The following is a 17,633-nucleotide window of genomic DNA, read 5'->3' as shown; positions in this document are numbered from 1 at the left end:
ATCATTAGATTCCACATGGTGAGAGGAATCGTTTGATAACTACGGAGCCCCTAAATATCATACAATATTTTAATTAGTCTCCCAAACTGGGCTTTTCAGACTTAATTTACAATAAAAATTTGGTGTAAGTGTGAATATTACAAGTGTATAAAAACTAGGTAAAACTGGCTACTATATGAATTAATGTATAGTTCAATTGTGCACCTGTTAACAGTTAATTACTAATGTTACTGGGACTTCCAGTTCTCTATTAGGAGTTTTTTTAATGCCTGCTTAAAAGGTTTTGCAGTGTCGATCTCTGTTATATTATTAGGATGTGGACTGCTCTGTAATGGAAGGCCGGTTGTGCTAGCAAAGTTCTGCACTTTGGAATTTGTCACAGTTTCGAGTGTTTCGACTATGCACTTCGGATCTTTACTTAAAAATAGATGACAAATAATCAGGTGCTAAACCATTCATGCATTTAAACATTAGGACGGCGTTTTTTAAATATACAGTACCGTGCAAAAGTTTTAAGCCCCCAGTCAAATTGTCACTTGTTAGTAAAATTCATAGTATTGCAAGACATGCTAGGTAGAAAGACTTGTAGTGGTCTTGCACTTGGTAAAGCCACCATGAGAGACCATTATTGCAGCACAATGCCCAATCATTGACCTAACAAGCTTGTTTGTTACATCTGGATCTACAGCCTCATGTGATGCGAAAATGGTCTCTCTGATTCTTCCACATGTCGAGATGGTCTTCTATCGGACCTCTTCTTCACTTATTCCCAAAAATGTTCAATGAGGTTTATGTCAGCAATCTCTTATAGCCCTGGGCTGGTCAATATCACTTTCTTTCAGGCTCTTTTCTGTATGACATGGTACCCCATCATACTGAAAGATATAATCTCCACCACAAAGCCATCTCATCTATTAGGAAAGTTCTAGATACAAGCCAAACATACCATTTTCCGTATCTAGTCGAAAATTTACGATCTTGGGACTTTTTAAAAGGTGGAGAGAGCTTTGTGGTAGAGACTTCATCTTTGAAAAAGATAGGGCACCATGTGACAGAGAAAAAAGCCCCACAGAAAGAAATATCAATCAGTACAGGGCAACGAAAGAATTCTGACCTAAACCTGTTTGAATATCTTTGGAAATAAGTGAGGAAGAGGTCAGATAGAAGACCATCTCGACATCTGGAAGAATCAAAGAGACCATTTTCGCATCACATGAGGCTGTTGATCCAGATGTAACAAACAAGCTTGTTAGGTCAATGACTGGGCATTGTGCTGCAATAATGGTCTCCCATGGTGGCTGTCCCAAGCGCAAGACCACTACAAGTCTTTCTACCTAGCATGTCTTGCAATACCATGAATTTTACTAACAAGTGACAATTTGACTGGGGGGCCTAAAACTTTTGCACAGTACTGTAGAAGTTTAGCTATCGGTAAAAAGTTCAATTCTTTGAGTGTGGGTGTTATATGTTCATACTTTAACTTGCCAGAAAGTATACAAGCTGCAAAGTTTTGGACGAGCTGCAAATTTCCTAACGTTTTCCTTACTTGTGCCTGACCATACAGATGAGCAATAAAAGAGTTTGGAAAAAACCAAACAGTTTATAACCATTAAGAGGGTAGATTGGTCTAGGAGATGACGGATCCTGTTAATCATACAAAGTTTACTCATCAAGTTGGAGACTAGAGTATGGATGTGTTCATTGAAAGAAAGGTGCCTGTCGAGCACAACACCCAAATCTTTAACTGAGGTCACAATGGTAAGTTCTTTCCCCATAAACATAATCGGCGATATAGCTGTTCGCTTTGGCATTTGTGAAGATCCAAAGACACACAGCTTTGTTTTGCCAGGATTGACAAGTAGTTGATTCGCACAGCACCAGGAGGCAACACTTATTAGATCACTTTTTAGGTCTTCAATAGCGCTGTCTTTAACGTTTTTAAGGAAAGAAACGTATAACTTCGAGTAGTCTACGTATGATTCAATATTGCTATGAGAGCAGACCGCTGGTAAATCGTTGATGTGTAGATTGAACAAAAGTGGTCCCAATATTGATTATACCTGTACATTGCTCTCTTCCTGTCAAATAGCTGGCAAACCACTTTAAGGCGTCATCTGAAACTCCCAGACTGCTAAGCTTCTTAAATAGCGTCTCATGGTGTATGCTGTCAAATGCCTTGATGACATCTAAGAACAGCATGGCGGTGACTTCGTGCTCATCTATAGCTCTGTATAAATGGTTTGTAAATAGCACTCCTAGGGTTTCTGTTGAGTGAAGTTTTTTGTTGCCACTTTGATGCACTGAGAGTTTTCTTGTGGTGGTAAGATATTCCATAAATTGTTCATATGCAATGCGCTCACACACTTTCGACAAGACCAGTAACAAGGAGATGGGTCGGTTGTTATTTGGAATTTCATGATCTCCTTCTTTTATATGTGGGATTACCTCAGCCAATTTCCATACTTTAGGAAATTGGCCTTCCATCAGGGAGCTATTGATCAGATCTGTAACGACTGGGAGAATATGGGGCAGACAGGTTTGGATGACTTTAATACTAACTTTATCGTGACCAGGAGACTTGTTGGATGGCATGCCCATGATAGTATTCTTAACCTTGAGAGTAGAGACACAGTGAAAAGAGAAGTGGGGGATATGTTTGCGATTGGGTCAAAAACTTCCAGGGGAAAAGAAGGTTCGGGAACACTAGGTAAATCAAACTCTGCTGCTAGTAGTTTGGATTGCTCCGCAATTTTGTCGCCAACTGAAGTAAAGAATTCATTGAATTCATTGGCTACTTCAACACTATCACGGGAATAAGCAAGGCAGGAATTACCAAATGATGACAAGCAACTGCGAACTGTTTTCCAAACAGATGTTTTATTTTCCTTGTTAGTAATTAATAATCCCGTAATCCCGCTCCGCTAGTCTAATTTTAGACTTAACATTTTGTCGCAGTATTCTATAAGCCACCCAGTCACTCGAATTAGAAGTCAGGTGTGCCAATTTATGGAGGCTGTCTCTTTGCACCATCAGCTTTCTTATCTCGGATGTTTATAATTGGAGAGTCTTTAATATGTCTGACTTTCATTGTTCGCACTGGGGCATGAATTTCTTACACATCAAGGAAAAGCTTATTAAAACAATCCACTTTGTCCTTAATCCTTTGCCCCAGAAACCTTTTTGAGATAAAAATACCAACATTTCTTGCAGAAAAACACAAAGTTCTTTTCACAAAAAAACAAACATTTTATACAGAAAAAACAAACTTTTTTGAGTGAAAAAACACACATACTTTCATACTAAAAAACACAAACATTTTCGCAGGAAAAAAACAAACTTTTTTTCACAAATTGCCGGCTCACAATCTTTACCTTGCAAGCAACGTCATGACTGCGCGCACAATCAGCTTGTCGCAATTTGCAAAGCTTAAAGATGGCTGAATCTGAGACAGAACAGGTACGTAGTTAATCCTTTTTAGTATGGTTAAATTCAGGAGCTTATAATAAGCAATTAATGCTGTATCCTCCCTTCTCAGATATACAAATCTTGGCTGAAAGATGGTCGGAATATGTCACCTAACAACAAATGTCTTTGAATGCATTCGTGAACAAAGGTATTGGGCTATCGCATTTTTTATCTGCACCCCCCCCTGTTGAGGAACCTGTTTCTTTTTTAGCCCCCTCCCCCATAGAAATTCTGATATATATTAGACCCCTCCCCTGGAAATACCTAGGTAATATACCCTCTGGATTTTCAGAAACTGCCTGTAGATGGGAATTCCTCCTCATGGAATTTGTATGGAATTTATAACAAAACCCCTGTCGAGGAATTGAATTTTCTCGAGCACCTCCCCTGGAATTTCCAATGTCTATAAAATAACCCCCCCTGGAATTCATAAAATAGATTTCAGCCCTCTGGATTTCATTTTGGTAAACAGAATGGCCTAATGTATTTATTTATTAAACCCAGGGTAAAGGTGTTGTTATACAGTTTCAATAAAGTATCTGTGTGTGACTTGTCTTGTAATGTTTGGCCATGGGCGGCCCAGAAATCAGTTTGCTAGCATTAATTATCTGATTATGTAAATATGTTTCTTGATTAATAGCTGGCGGTAACATTTGTCAAAGCTATTAATCAAGGAATATATTTACATAATTAGATCATTAATGCTAGGCAAATTGATTTCTGGGCTGCCTATGGTTTGGCATAGATTTTGGCTGAAGGACCAAAAAGCCTTTTACAAGAACTCCTTAAATACTCCTTGAAATTTCTCTTTATTAAGAGATTGTAAGTAAAATTTGTTCTAAAATAAAATTTGATTGTAAGTAAAAGCGAAATCTGCAGCATGGGGACTATGATGTTTCTTTTTACAAAAATAATAAATTTCTATAGCGCCATTTCCTGTAGTGAGCAAATCATACTTGGGGGGTGCAAATCTAAGTTTTGCTGACAAATTGGGCGTGGTTTAATATAATTAGGTGTTGTCAATTATTTTAATCTAGCAGGGAAAGTTGTTACTATCTACAGACAACTCAGAATTTCAGATTTGCATTTTATATGGATTTTGAAAAGCCTGCTTGGCTTCATTTTGCATGAACGAATTAGAACAAATTTTGCCAACCAAAACAAGGCCAACCAGGCTTATTATAGTACGCACATCCAAGAATACTTAAAATGGCCCCAATTTAACGAAAGTATTTGTAATAACATTTTGGTGACAAAATTTAAACAATTATGGAAAGACCTTTATAATAGCAAGTAGATGTACAAAAGTACATCGTGCTGACTCTAGGTACAAAAAAATCCATTGCAGTTATATGATCCAACACTGAACTGACAGTTGAGGTGTTATGCAAGTTTTAAACTACCTTCAGCAATCATTGGGGAGACGTCTAAAGTATAAAAGCTGCCTGGCTCAGTGACGTGCTCAACACCAGTTTGGTAATTTAAGGGATCTGATGATTTAACGGATCTGATGATTTAACGTATGCAACGTACCACCCAGCTTTCCAACCACTTCCGTGTAGATCTTTTCCAGACCATTTCACTTTAACTTTTGTTCCAACAACAAAAATATGTTTTTCACCAACTTCCATTTTTTTTCTGCACAATATTTATGTTCTGCATTTTCAGTTGTTTTCCCTTGTCACTATTTAGCTTCGTCAAAATACTTATATAATCTTTTAACTTTTTAAAAATTTTATTAAGTGTTGAAATTTTATTAAGTTTTGAAGCCTGTGTATAAACACTTTGATTATCTGTCTCACAGTAAGAAGAGGAATAGGACTTGCTTCTCAACGTCAACTGGCTTTCTACGATCCATTTCTCATTTAAACTTTTGCCATGCTTTGCGGCGATTCCAACTTTTTCAAACCACCTTCTAGATAGAAGAAGAGGGAAAGGTCTTGCATTGACAGAGCACAACTGGTCATACTCAATGTTATTTTCTATTATTCCTTTATCTTATTCGTGATAAGAGGGTACAGTTTCCAGGAGCACAGTTTCCGGGATTCCAGCTTGCTTTCTACAGCCAGTGTACTGACTCTGTCATGTACATGCCGTTGTCTCATGCCTCATGTCTTTGTCTCATGCCATTGTTCAGGTATTGGATATAATTTATCAGAACTAAAAGAGACTTTCAAACTATTATTATTACCGTTGAATGTTTCCTGGAGATGAGGAAATTTTAATTAATTGTAAGAGAACACTTCACCATGATGCGTAGAAGCTATTGGAACTTGATCATAATTTTTTTTCGTAAATGAGATGTTAGCCTGTTTGGAGCTATTCTTTGGAGACCCAAACTTTCTCTTTTTATGCTCTTTGAGTATTTCCCGAAGAGAAGAAAAGTCTGAATCATTGAACGAAAACACATCCTGTTGTGTAGAAGCTATTGGGACTTGTTTATAATTTTTTTTCGTAAATGAGATGTTAGCCTCTTGGAGCTATTCTTTGAAGACACAAACTTTCTCTCCTTATGCTCCACACAACACATCCTGGCGCATAGAAGCTATTGGAACTTGATCAATTTTTTCTGTAATTGGGATGTTAGCTTCTTTGACTTTGGATATGTTCTTTGAAGACTCAGATTTTTTTTTTTTGAAGTTGTTAAAATGTTTCCTGGGGAGAAGGAAAGTCTGACTCATTAAACAAAATCACATCTTGGTGCGTAGAAGCTAGTGTTGGAACTTGATCATATTTTTTTCCGTAAACGAACTGTTAGGTTTTTTTGACCTGTTCTTTGAAAAATCAAACTTTCTTTTTTTGTGCTCGTTCGATGTTTCTTGAAGAGGAGGAAAATCTGACTCATTGAACGAAAACACATCTTGACGTTGTGCCAAAACCATTGGGACTAAAGGGCAAAAGTGATTTGGCGCAAAGCAGCTTCCTGGCCTATTGTCGAGAATTGTATGATGTAAAGGATTTCATTGTTTATCCGGTCCCCTCTTGGACTGATAATTCCATGAATTAAAGAACATATCGCTGGGCTAGATTCTGGTGTTTCCCTAAACACCATAACCTGTCGTTGCGTTTACGAACGTCAATTGAGAGTGCCATCATGAATAGGGTGGTCTTACTATAGTGCGTTTTCACTTGATCAAACCTGTGTAAAACGTGTAAATTAAATAATCGAAAAACCAAAGAAAATTCCATTGCTTTTGAACTCTGCATGAAGTGCCTTATACTATTACATGAATAAGCATGGTGGGAAGTTAAAGGCGGAGTGTTTGGTATGGGGTCTAATAATACTGTATGTTTTCTCCACACAAATAGTGAGTGATGAAATAACAATTCCTGAATGTTTAATTCGTCTAGACTCCAGCATCCTGGGAGCTATAGTTCTGTAAAACTTGAGCACTTTTCCGGAACTGAAATCCAACTTAATTTGAAATGAATTTATATTTAATACACGTAGATGAATTTAAGAGGTATGGGGCTGTTTATTTATGATAAAAAAACAGCACCACTGTTCATATCGACTATCATTATCACTATCATATTGTCAGCTAGTCTCTATGACTATGGACCTTTTAGCAAATATTTACAACTTTGTACGTATAAATATTTTGTTTTCATAAATGGATCGGCTTTTCGTACTCATTTATGTTTCTACTTTTGAAATTCTAATGAAAAGCGGCTTGATTCCGATTTGATTTGGGCTGAATATTCTGCCTGTAATTCTGTTATTAATTCTCCTCTAGGACCATCAGCATTATTTGCAATTCAAAGTTTTTGCAATCTTTGAATGTTTTGACATTTTGTTACATGAATGTGTGGCTCTGCTATTTATAGCGCACGTGCTAAAAACCATTGAACAATTTCTATATCATATATTCAATATTTTATGGTTGAAACTGGATATTAACTGAAGATCCGTTTCATTATTTCAATAGCATGTTTAAGGTTTTAACAAAATATCAAATATGATCATACACTGGTTCCAGGAGCCCTTTGCTTACGACTTAACTTTGAACGAACATAATTTTTTTGGTAGGGGAAAGAGCCTCTGGAAGCAAGCAAGATAACGTATAGAAATACAATACCCAACATTTATAATGTCTTGTTGTTTTTTCTCAGACTCGCCCCATGATGCTTAGCATCTCCCTAGTTTTATAATTTCTCGTGATTAAACATATCACACACATTTGGGCTGCTATGGTTTACTGTTGTATCAAGAACGGTAACGCTGTTAGTGTTAAAAATCCACGGCAGCACAAACAATTTTTACCCTTCTAAAATCATTATTGCAATTTTTCAACACAATGGACCACTTGCATGATAGACCAACTTTTGATTTAGGTGATAAAAAGGAAATTTTCGAAAAGAGCACACTAAACTTAGTAAAATTTTGGGTGCGAAATATACTAAAGTACGGAAAATATAGCCATGCGAAGTTGGCAAATTTTGTATACTTTAGTATTATGGCGGTGTTCGTGTTGGTGTTTCTATAAAAAGACATAGACATCTAGTAAAAGTTATTTACATTAAGCTAAAAGCAAAAAGAAATTCTTAGCTGGGATGGTTTGCATAAATCGTATCATGTAATAAAATACGGAGTACAGGTGCCAAACTTTCGTTTCCGACAAGTAGGATCAAAGCGGAGTTATAAAAGCAATCGCCATCACCAGTGGCCTTTACTGGAACGAGGTGCTTTGGAACATCACAGGGAAGTAAACCTGAGGATACTTGTAGTCTATGTGACACCAATCTATGCTGATGGTTCAATTATTGAAACCACAAACGAGAGGGAGAAAATTTATATTAAGAGTAACACAAACACAAGCCAACCAAAGCCAAGCTGAAGTCAAAAAGAAGCGACTAAGCGAGACAACCGAATATCGCATGTATTCTGAAGCAGATATAAACTCATCAGAAGGTCTTGAACTTAAAAAGCAATTGGAATGAACGCATTACCGATCTTGCTGAGGAAATTAGGTCCAGCAGAATCAGTAAATTTGAAGCATATGTAATCATAGATGTTGAATCTCCAAGAGAATAATGTAGATCCGACATTCACATTACGTAAATCTATGAGACACAAAAAAGATGTTCCAAAAGCGTATAAAAGATTGGAGCAAGCTGATTTTAAACTTAATTATTCTTACGAAATAATAGAAGAATTGCACCAGAAAGATGATTCTCGTGAAAAAACAGAGTTGATTAAACACGAAGAGGATAATTTAGACAAAATTTATATTGACTTAAAATGCCAACAAGCTAACCTGCTGAAAAGCTTAAAAGTTTTTCGAGACCGCATATCAAGTGGTGCTATACATGGTGAGAAAAAAGGTGGCTGCAGCGCAGAATGTAGTGGCACCATTGGAGAGATCGAAATGCAGTGTTTAGTCGACGGAATAAAAGACGATTATATGATTGAAGAAATAGCTCCAGGCGAAGAGATGCAAAAGGCATGACTCATGGCCTGCATGCCTATCCACGATTGATGTTTATCCATGTTGGTATTTACATGCAATAACTGGGACACTGTAGCCTCCTTTACACCTTTATAAAATTGCAACCCGTGCGGCCGTGCCAATTTTATCTGTACTCGGTCTTCGTATTGGTAGCCTGAACACTGATAATATTATAAAACGGTACCGGATTTTAGCCGTGCCATGCCAATAAATTGAGTGAAGTGTAAACAGGACTTGTAAATCTAGATCTTACTACAGTAACTATGTTTATATTGTAAAACTTACTCCAGTTTATATTTGTTATATGATGAAAAAATGCTATATGATGATGCCAAAAATGGTGATCTTATAAAGTTATAGTGTAATGTATTAAAACTAAAAGGGTATTTATTTAATTTAAGTTGGGAAAAGGTAGTTATTTTAAACCAAGTTTAAGGTGGAATCTGGTTGAAGAACATTTAAAATTTTGCAAGAAAACTCTGACTATTTAAAACTATTTGTGGCTGATTTATAATTATAGTTGAATTTACTTAGAGGAAATAGATGAATTTACTTACGTCAGTTATGTGTCTGGAAAGTCGTTTACTCAATAGTCAATAGTTATGAGCACAAATTCCTCACTACTTTAAACATTAGCTGAAATTGTCGTGTTAAATTTAGGAAGTAAACTAGATTTCACAATAGCCTTTCATGCACTGTTGGGAATGCCGGAATGGATGTTAATTGTTTCGAAGGCAAGAGGATTTTGCATGCATGTATTTCTAGTTACTTGTTAATTATGCATCCGCTCGTTGCGAAGCATAGCACTCAAACTTAACTTTTCTATTTTTATTTTATACAAAGGGTTACAAATTCATGCAAAAAACTCTTAAAGTATTGTCGAAACAATAAAATGATAATTTCAATAACAAAAAGTTTACAAATTTTAATCTCCACTTGATGGCCTATACAAAAACACACCACAGCCCAGTTTATTATTGTACTGTATATAAACATATATCTGACACTTGATTCTTCTCATGGTGTAAACCCTTTAAATAGTTGTGGGTCAAAACTAAACACAAATACTGTATACGTACAGTGTATACTAATGAAAGAAAGTTTTATAGTAAGTAAACATCATTTTGTGTCGATCAGTTTGTGCTATCACTTTTGACTATATTTATACAAATTTGTGACTGCTTAGTTGCATGTTAATCCTTCCTTAGCGTGTCCTTTGCTTTCCTTATCTCACTTTGTGCTGAATCTAAACTCGCCTGTAAACGGATCAGCTTTGCTTTTATTTCTATCTTATTTGCAGGAATATCAGCATTCTGTACTTTGTTTGTTGTCACCATTATTTGCTCCTTTAAACCATCAGCTTGCTGCACAGCAGCATTCAAACGGGAGACATTTGACGGCAGAGTTTTTTCTTTCATCTTTTTCGCCTTTGGTTCCCCCTGCGTTTGACATTCCTGGACCCAATAAAGTTGCTCTGTGATGCCGCCACTCTTCATTCACCTGTTCATAAACCTCTGTGTTTGATAGAACTCTGTCTCTAGCTAACTCTTTAGTCTTTTCGTTCCAAAATTGCCGATACAACTGCTGCGATCCTTTCCCTCTCTGTATTTCATCTGCAGTAAATATTTTCAATCTTCTGTCGTGGGAGATTTAAGTTTTAACATTTTTCTAATTGGTTTGTTTTCTTGTTTAGTTGCACATGATGGAACCACATGCATATCTTTTACATCTGTATCAGTCCCAGTTTTGTTTGTAGACGTAGAACCATTACTTACACCATCATATATAGTTAGACTGCTTTCACTGAAAGAAAGATGGACAACATTTAACATATGCTAATAGCCATGCTCATCGAATATTTCTGGTGAAACAATTTGTTGCACAGTTAGTTCATCATCCTCCATCGCTTCGCTTACTTTCATACAACAATAGACAAAGCAATATGTATCTGATGGTATTAATTCCAAAACCTGTTCAGCAATTAATTTAATCCTCTTAAACTTACCTCAAAAAGGATTGCTATTCTTTTTCTGTTAGCGCTGTCAACAAGATGTACATCCATGATCACGTTTTTAAAGTTTTATCATAGGCAACCCAGACGTGTTTCCGTTCCCATGGCTCCTCGCGCCTGTATGTGAGTTTACTATTATGACAAGGTCTAATATTATGACAAGGTTGGCAAGTTTTTTTACTATAATATAATACAAGTTATACAAGTCTGCTACGGCCTGAATATCATGCAAATTACAAATAAAATATAAAAATTACATCGGTTTAAATGCCAGTAATTTAACTACATTCTCCCGAAGTTTTAACTTAAAATGTTAATTTTAAGGATGCTAAAAAAGCAAATGTTTATTGAGATTTTGACGAAATTTTTTCAAAACTATGCTAGTGTGTGTTTTTAAAAAATTACGCTGTGGTGTCCATCATCATTTTGAATTAAAAATAGAAAGCTGATTGGTTGTGGTTTTTTTCAGTTGGAAATTTCGTACACAAGAGCCAATCACGAGAATAAAAAAAATGTCTGGGCTGCCTATGGCTTTATTGTTTTAACATCTTAAATTGTTAATGATTATGCAATGTAGCCTGCAACGCAGACTATATATTGGGGTATATATAGTCTGCTAATCAGCGGAACAAAGCTTGTATGGTCACGTGAGTTTCCCGAGAAATTGTGGGACTCATTTTGATTGGTTAGCTTATAATTATGCAAAATAATCAAAATTTCAGAATATTTATTATTTTCACAAACAACATGGCGCCCTTCATCGAACCATCTTTGCTTGAAGAAGAGCACTTTTCGGAAGCTATTCGGATTGTATGCTGTTTTTTTCAAGTGGAAAGTCTTCATCAAGAGCAAGTCGAGGCACTCAAAGCCTTCTTACTCGGTAAGAATATCTTCTTTAGTGCTGGCACAGGCTACGGAAAGTCTCTAGTCTTCCAAGCGGTAATTCCTCTCCTCGCTGACCTTCTCGAAGAACAAGTCGTTGGAACTAGCATTGTCATCGTAATATGTCGGCCGCAATGTCGAGAGAATGCTTTCTTTTTACAAGATTTATATCTGACTTCTTTTCCAGCACAGAGGAACACAGCACGCACATCAGCGCGGCCATTTTGTCACAAATAATTCTGCAATTTGCGCGCAAATCATATACATAATCATAATTATAATACCGGAAATAATTCGAACATTCACGTGACCATACAAGCTTTGTGCCGCTGATTAGCAGACTATATATACCCCCAATATATAGTCTGCGTTGCAGGCTATATGCAATGCGGAATTTGAAAAAGAAAGGAGGTACTTCATCTTGCAAAACCTGATTATCCGGCCTTCTCACTGGGCCTTCTTTTTTGGGGGGAGCAGACCTGCAGCTTGCCCTTTATATGCTCATAGAATCAGACAACTGAGACAAGGGACGGACCAAGAAGCTCAACGAGGGGGGAGTGCATATTCATGTATTTAAGTTTAAAAAGAGCGTAAAAACAATCGCTATCAAAAGAAATCAGTTGGGCATAAGATGAATATGTGAATTTATTATATACACAAGCGACAGATATGAGCTAATGTGCAATGTGATTGGCTCCCTACTAAACAGATATTAGCTCATATATGTCTAGTAGAGAAAAGTAAACAAAATGGCTGAAAGATTTGGGGAGTTAAGCAAAACAGAAATTCAAGTTTTACTTGAGAAAAGCACGCCAAAATGCACTGAAAGAACGACAAATTTTGGAACAAAAGTATTCGACGATAGGTTAAAACTAGGTTCACAAAATATACGGTTTTGTTTATGTTTTTCTGCAATTAAAACATACAAAAACCACTATACAACTTTTGTAAACAAAGGGCATTTAATAATGAAATTTTCGGTTTCCTTTTGCTCTATTTGCAGAATAGTTCACGAGCTCAAAAATGTTTGACAAGTACATAACAGAGATGTCTAAAGCAGAATTAAATAATTGCTTAAAGCAGTTTTACACATCTGCCAGGCAGAAAGACGGCTTGTATTACAAAAAAACAACAATGAAAGCTATTAGGGCTGCCATAGAAAGGTTTTTGAAGAAAAAGTGTAAAAAGGGTTTAGCATAGTTGGTGACCCTACCTTTGCCAAAGCCAACGAAGTTCTTGATGCCTCTGTCAAAGATTTAAGAAAGCTGGCACAGTTCACAAGAAACCAATTTCAAAAGAAGAAATTCAGCAGCTCTTCCGTTCCGCTGAATTAGGTCCCACCGACACGTTAGACCTCGCACAACTGTTTCGCACAGTTTGGTTTACTTGAGTTTTTACTTTGGGAAAAGAGGTTGAGAAAACAAACGGCTCCTGAAGCCAAACATGCTGATCTTGAGGTCCACACCAGACAGGAAGGACTTTTATGAGTGAAATCGGCGAAGTTGCTGGTTCTGTTTTGGCAACAAAAAATCACCAAGGTGGCCTCTTCAATCCCGAAGACGAATCCGACGGCAAAATCTATAGCATACCAGATTCTTCCACCTGTCCTGTCCAAACAATCAAAAATTATTTGAAGCATCTTAACCCAGCCTGTTAGAGCTTGTTCCAGCGTCCAAAAGACGCAAATGCCAACAAATTTGATGTCAACAACTTGATCTGGTATGCAAATTCCCCTGTCAATGAGAGGACTCTCGGCAATTTGCTTCGTGTCATGACAAAAAGAGCAGCTATCTAACCACCCTTAACTAACCCTTCTATTAGGGCCACATCCGTAACGGTTTTAGCAAACGCGAACGCATATACGACTGTCAGCGCATATACGACTCGAGTTCGCAGAATAACTGTTAAATATACCCCCTCGGGTGGGAGAGGGATTGTTAATCCTCCTTAAAGGGCAAAGGAGCAGATGATATAATGCCTCATTATCCTTATGCTTCGCGATCACTAAGCTCACAACATAACTGGACTATTTACTTTTTATTTCAAAATATTTGTTGGGATTCCTAAGATTATCCACTGTTTTATATCCCGCACATGTACAGATCAACGTTTCAAACTTCTAGCACCCTCCCCTTCGAAAATTTGTAATATTTCTGTACCTCTGCAAAATTCCCTATTTTTTATATATATTGTGCACCCTTCCCTTGGAAAATCTAATATTTTTATTTTTTTTTCTTTACCTCCCCAAGGAAATTAACTTTCGTTTTTCCCCTTCCCTTTGGAAATTTTATATATTTTCTGCATTCTCCCCTTGAAAAATCTGTAGTTTTTCTGTACCACCCTAAAGAAATTCCCTCTTGTTTTTCCCCTTCCCTCTGGAAATTTTATCTATTTTCTGCACCCTCCCCTTGGAAAATCTGTAGTTTTTCTATACTACCCTAAGGAAATTCCCTCTCTTTTCTCACCCCTCCCTCTGGAAATTCCTGTGATTTGTGTTACCCCTCATATCCCGAAATACCCCGGGATTTCAAGGTGATTAACAGGGGGGTTCAGATAAAAAATGCAATAGCCCATTATTGATTATTTATTGTACAAATTATACATGTACATTTCCATTGTTTACTGTAAAAATAGTTAGATTAGTTAACATGCACCGAAGGACTTATAACCTCATTAACGAACGAAACTTACGTTAAGATCATTGTTCCCTATTGGCTGGGACTGCCAAATTCGTTCGTTACCGTAAAATTATGCCAGGCCCTCATTGGTTGAACGTTTAGTGTCAGGTATGATATATTCATAATCGAAAATAAGTTTGCAGTTCTGTTTTGCATAAGTTCTTTGAACGCAAGTTGAATGCTTAAAATATATTCTAATCTTAAAACGCCTTTAAGCCTAGTTTACACAGTTTACACTTGTCTGGGATTCCCTTTGGGCTTTGTCCTCAGACAAAGTTGACCGCTGGTGTGCAAAATGCTTTTCTGAGACTATCGGAAAGTAAATGGATCCCCGATTCTTAGGAGCCAGTGTGATCCAGGCCTTACACTGATCGATCATTATATATAGCTTATGCATGTACATTCAAGTTCATTTGACATTATGTAGACCCTAAAATTCGCTCGACTTCATGGATTACCCTGCGTCCTCTCATTGAAGGCAGTAAAACTTTTAGTTCTATACTAGAAGTTCATCTATTCTCGCAGCTTGGTAATTTCAACTAAATAAATGTTTGTTTGTAAAAGACTGCTCTATATTTCCATATTTATTGTGCTGAGAGAGCATGTCCCAAAGGACTAATAGTCTTAATTTATCTTATGACATGAAAATTTACACCGGCATTGCATGCGAGTTATAAATGTTTTCTAACATTTCACAATGTTGTGCTTGTTTCGCGACCATCATATAAAAATTAATAGTGTCAGGTGCAGGTATATGGGATGCTTTTTCGACAATCCTATGCTACAAAATTTATGGAAAATACCAAAAATATAACGAATTTTGAAAACATTGCAATCGACTATTTACTTTTAACGAACATCAATATGCTTACATGCATACATCGTCTCATTTGCAATTATTATACATCTAGCCAATCACAATTAGAACTTTTACGTTCGTACATTTGCATAACTGAATATAACGTCGCTTACGGTCTTCGGTGCATGTTAACTATTAAGTTATTAACCTACCCTAAGGTAAAGAATTGAGATAGTGTGTTTTGTGTTAATGGTAGCTCTTGCTGCCCTTGCTTCTGCTCAAAACTATGAAAGTAAGAAAGTTATGTGTATATAAATTACATGTACTGGATAATAGGCAAGTTTGTAATCACGGACCACATATTGCAAAAGGGGACAAGCACATGGAGACACCATGGTTTTACCGTTTCATTGCGTTGGACTGTAGTGTATTTCCATTGCAAAGAGCATTGTATTCACCATTGTGTTTGCCCATTTTGCAATGTGACGTCCATAATTGCGAACTTGCCTATTTATATAACATACAAACTTCTCCACTTCTGGTTGTACATTAAATTGCACAAAAAATTGAACATTAAATATACAATTATTATACAATTATTTCTATAATTATTATATATGCAAAAGCTTTCATAATTTCAAGCTAAAGCAAGAATTAAACAATATTCAAATTCCTTATGGTAGGCAGCTGAATCTATTTTACAACTGACTTGTTATTTCCAGTTTATTGTAAAAACCTGATAGCAAATAGTCCAGTCATTTGTCATTTTGGTTCATAATATAGTTTGGTAGTATATATATTTTTCCAAGCAGAAATTCTCAATCACTACTTTACTTAAGTATGATTTTAGTTCTCAATAATTAATTAATTGCTAGGCATAACAAAAATAGGACATGGCCAATATGGAACACTTGCTAATCCATTGAATTAGGGTTAGGGTCTTTTGGTCTTAAAGTTTTAAAAAAGTCCATAACCTTTCGTAAAATTAGTAACACTGGTTCATAACCTTACATGCACAAGTGGCAGACAGGTAGGCGTGCTAAAATGGTGTGCTGGGAAGAAGGACTTTTTCCAAATATATTACCCTTCCTTCAAAATTACTAACCCTGGGTTAAAAATCATAACCCTAGCATTATAACTAACCTAAAAACTAATTTCTTGCCAAGATCCATAACCTTTTCGTAAATCTAATAACCCTTACATGCACAAGTGGCACACAGGTATATAGGCGTGCTAAAAATGCATATGGCATGCCGACAATAAGGGCTTTTCCCAAATATATAACCCTTCCTTAAAAATTACTAACCCTATGTTAATATCATAACACTGAAATAAAATTGGTATGTAACAAGAAAACAAACTTACAATTTATCGAGCCTGATGATTCTCAGTTTTGCATGAATACGTGTTTCGTTGATTTCCAGGGAGGCGTATGGTTCACCTGAAAAAAAAGCACTCTTGTAAAACACAAAATTAAAAAACCTCCGCTCTCAAATTCAGAGTGCGCTAACAAATGGTATATATTGCCCTTGAAGGTTTCTCTAAGCTAACTTACATTATGTCGACCAAAATATTCATCAAATTTTAAATGCTTCTTTCTCCAAGGCAGCTTATTTTTCACCTGAAATGAAAATTCTGATAAGACACGGCATAGATTATCACTGGGATGGAGGTATATAGAAAAGGTAAGTCTGTATAAATACAATAAGTATACCTGGCTCACACACCTATAATTCATCTTCAAGATGCTTCTTTCATGACACAAGTGAAAATGAAAGATAATCGATAAACCATTTACGTATACAACACAGATAGCCACGCCTTCTTTCTTCTTCGGAGTTCCTAATGGACATCGCCTCCTCAATTCAGGAAATGTGGCACTTTCAGATTAGAGCAATGCCGCACTAATGAATTAGCTAATTGGACATGGTGAGAGATAAGCCACAGTAAATGGCGCTCCTCAGACAAAGAGGTGACTTATTCTTCCTGGCGGGAAGGCACAATAGCAGCACCTGTTAATGAGATTAGTTCCCCATTCAAAAGTGAGAAAGTGATTGACAAATATTAAACGTATTAAACCATATGAGGTTAACAACATTGAATTAGTACTCAAAATTGATTATCTGTCAGATTTACCTCAAAAATACATAATTAATATACATAGATTAAAAAGCCTCATGCATAAGGTTTTTAGTAGGTCTCTAGATCGGTTTATGATTGTAAATATAATAGCCAGATTTACATGTGCCAGCATGCAATAATGCAATGGGCGTGCTAGAATGAACAAGGGTGAACTCTGGATGCAAAATTATCCTGAGACATTGCTGGGTTCAGATCATATCATATAT

At 36.4% G+C, this 17,633-nt stretch overlaps 1 pseudogene; it reads left to right on the top strand.

The window, feature by feature from the left end:
* Window positions 1-12,831: 12,831 nt before the first annotated feature.
* On the top strand, window positions 12,832-13,759 carry LOC114530399 (annotated as a pseudogene).
* The last annotated feature ends 3,874 nt before the right edge of the window (window positions 13,760-17,633 follow it).

Source organism: Dendronephthya gigantea, unplaced genomic scaffold, assembly GCF_004324835.1.
Source record: "Dendronephthya gigantea isolate DGI-Jeju-01 unplaced genomic scaffold, DenGig_1.0 000062F, whole genome shotgun sequence".
Lineage (NCBI taxonomy): Eukaryota > Metazoa > Cnidaria > Anthozoa > Malacalcyonacea > Nephtheidae > Dendronephthya > Dendronephthya gigantea.
Note: the sequence above shows the minus strand (reverse complement) of the source record. Positions and strands in the feature narration are given on the sequence as shown.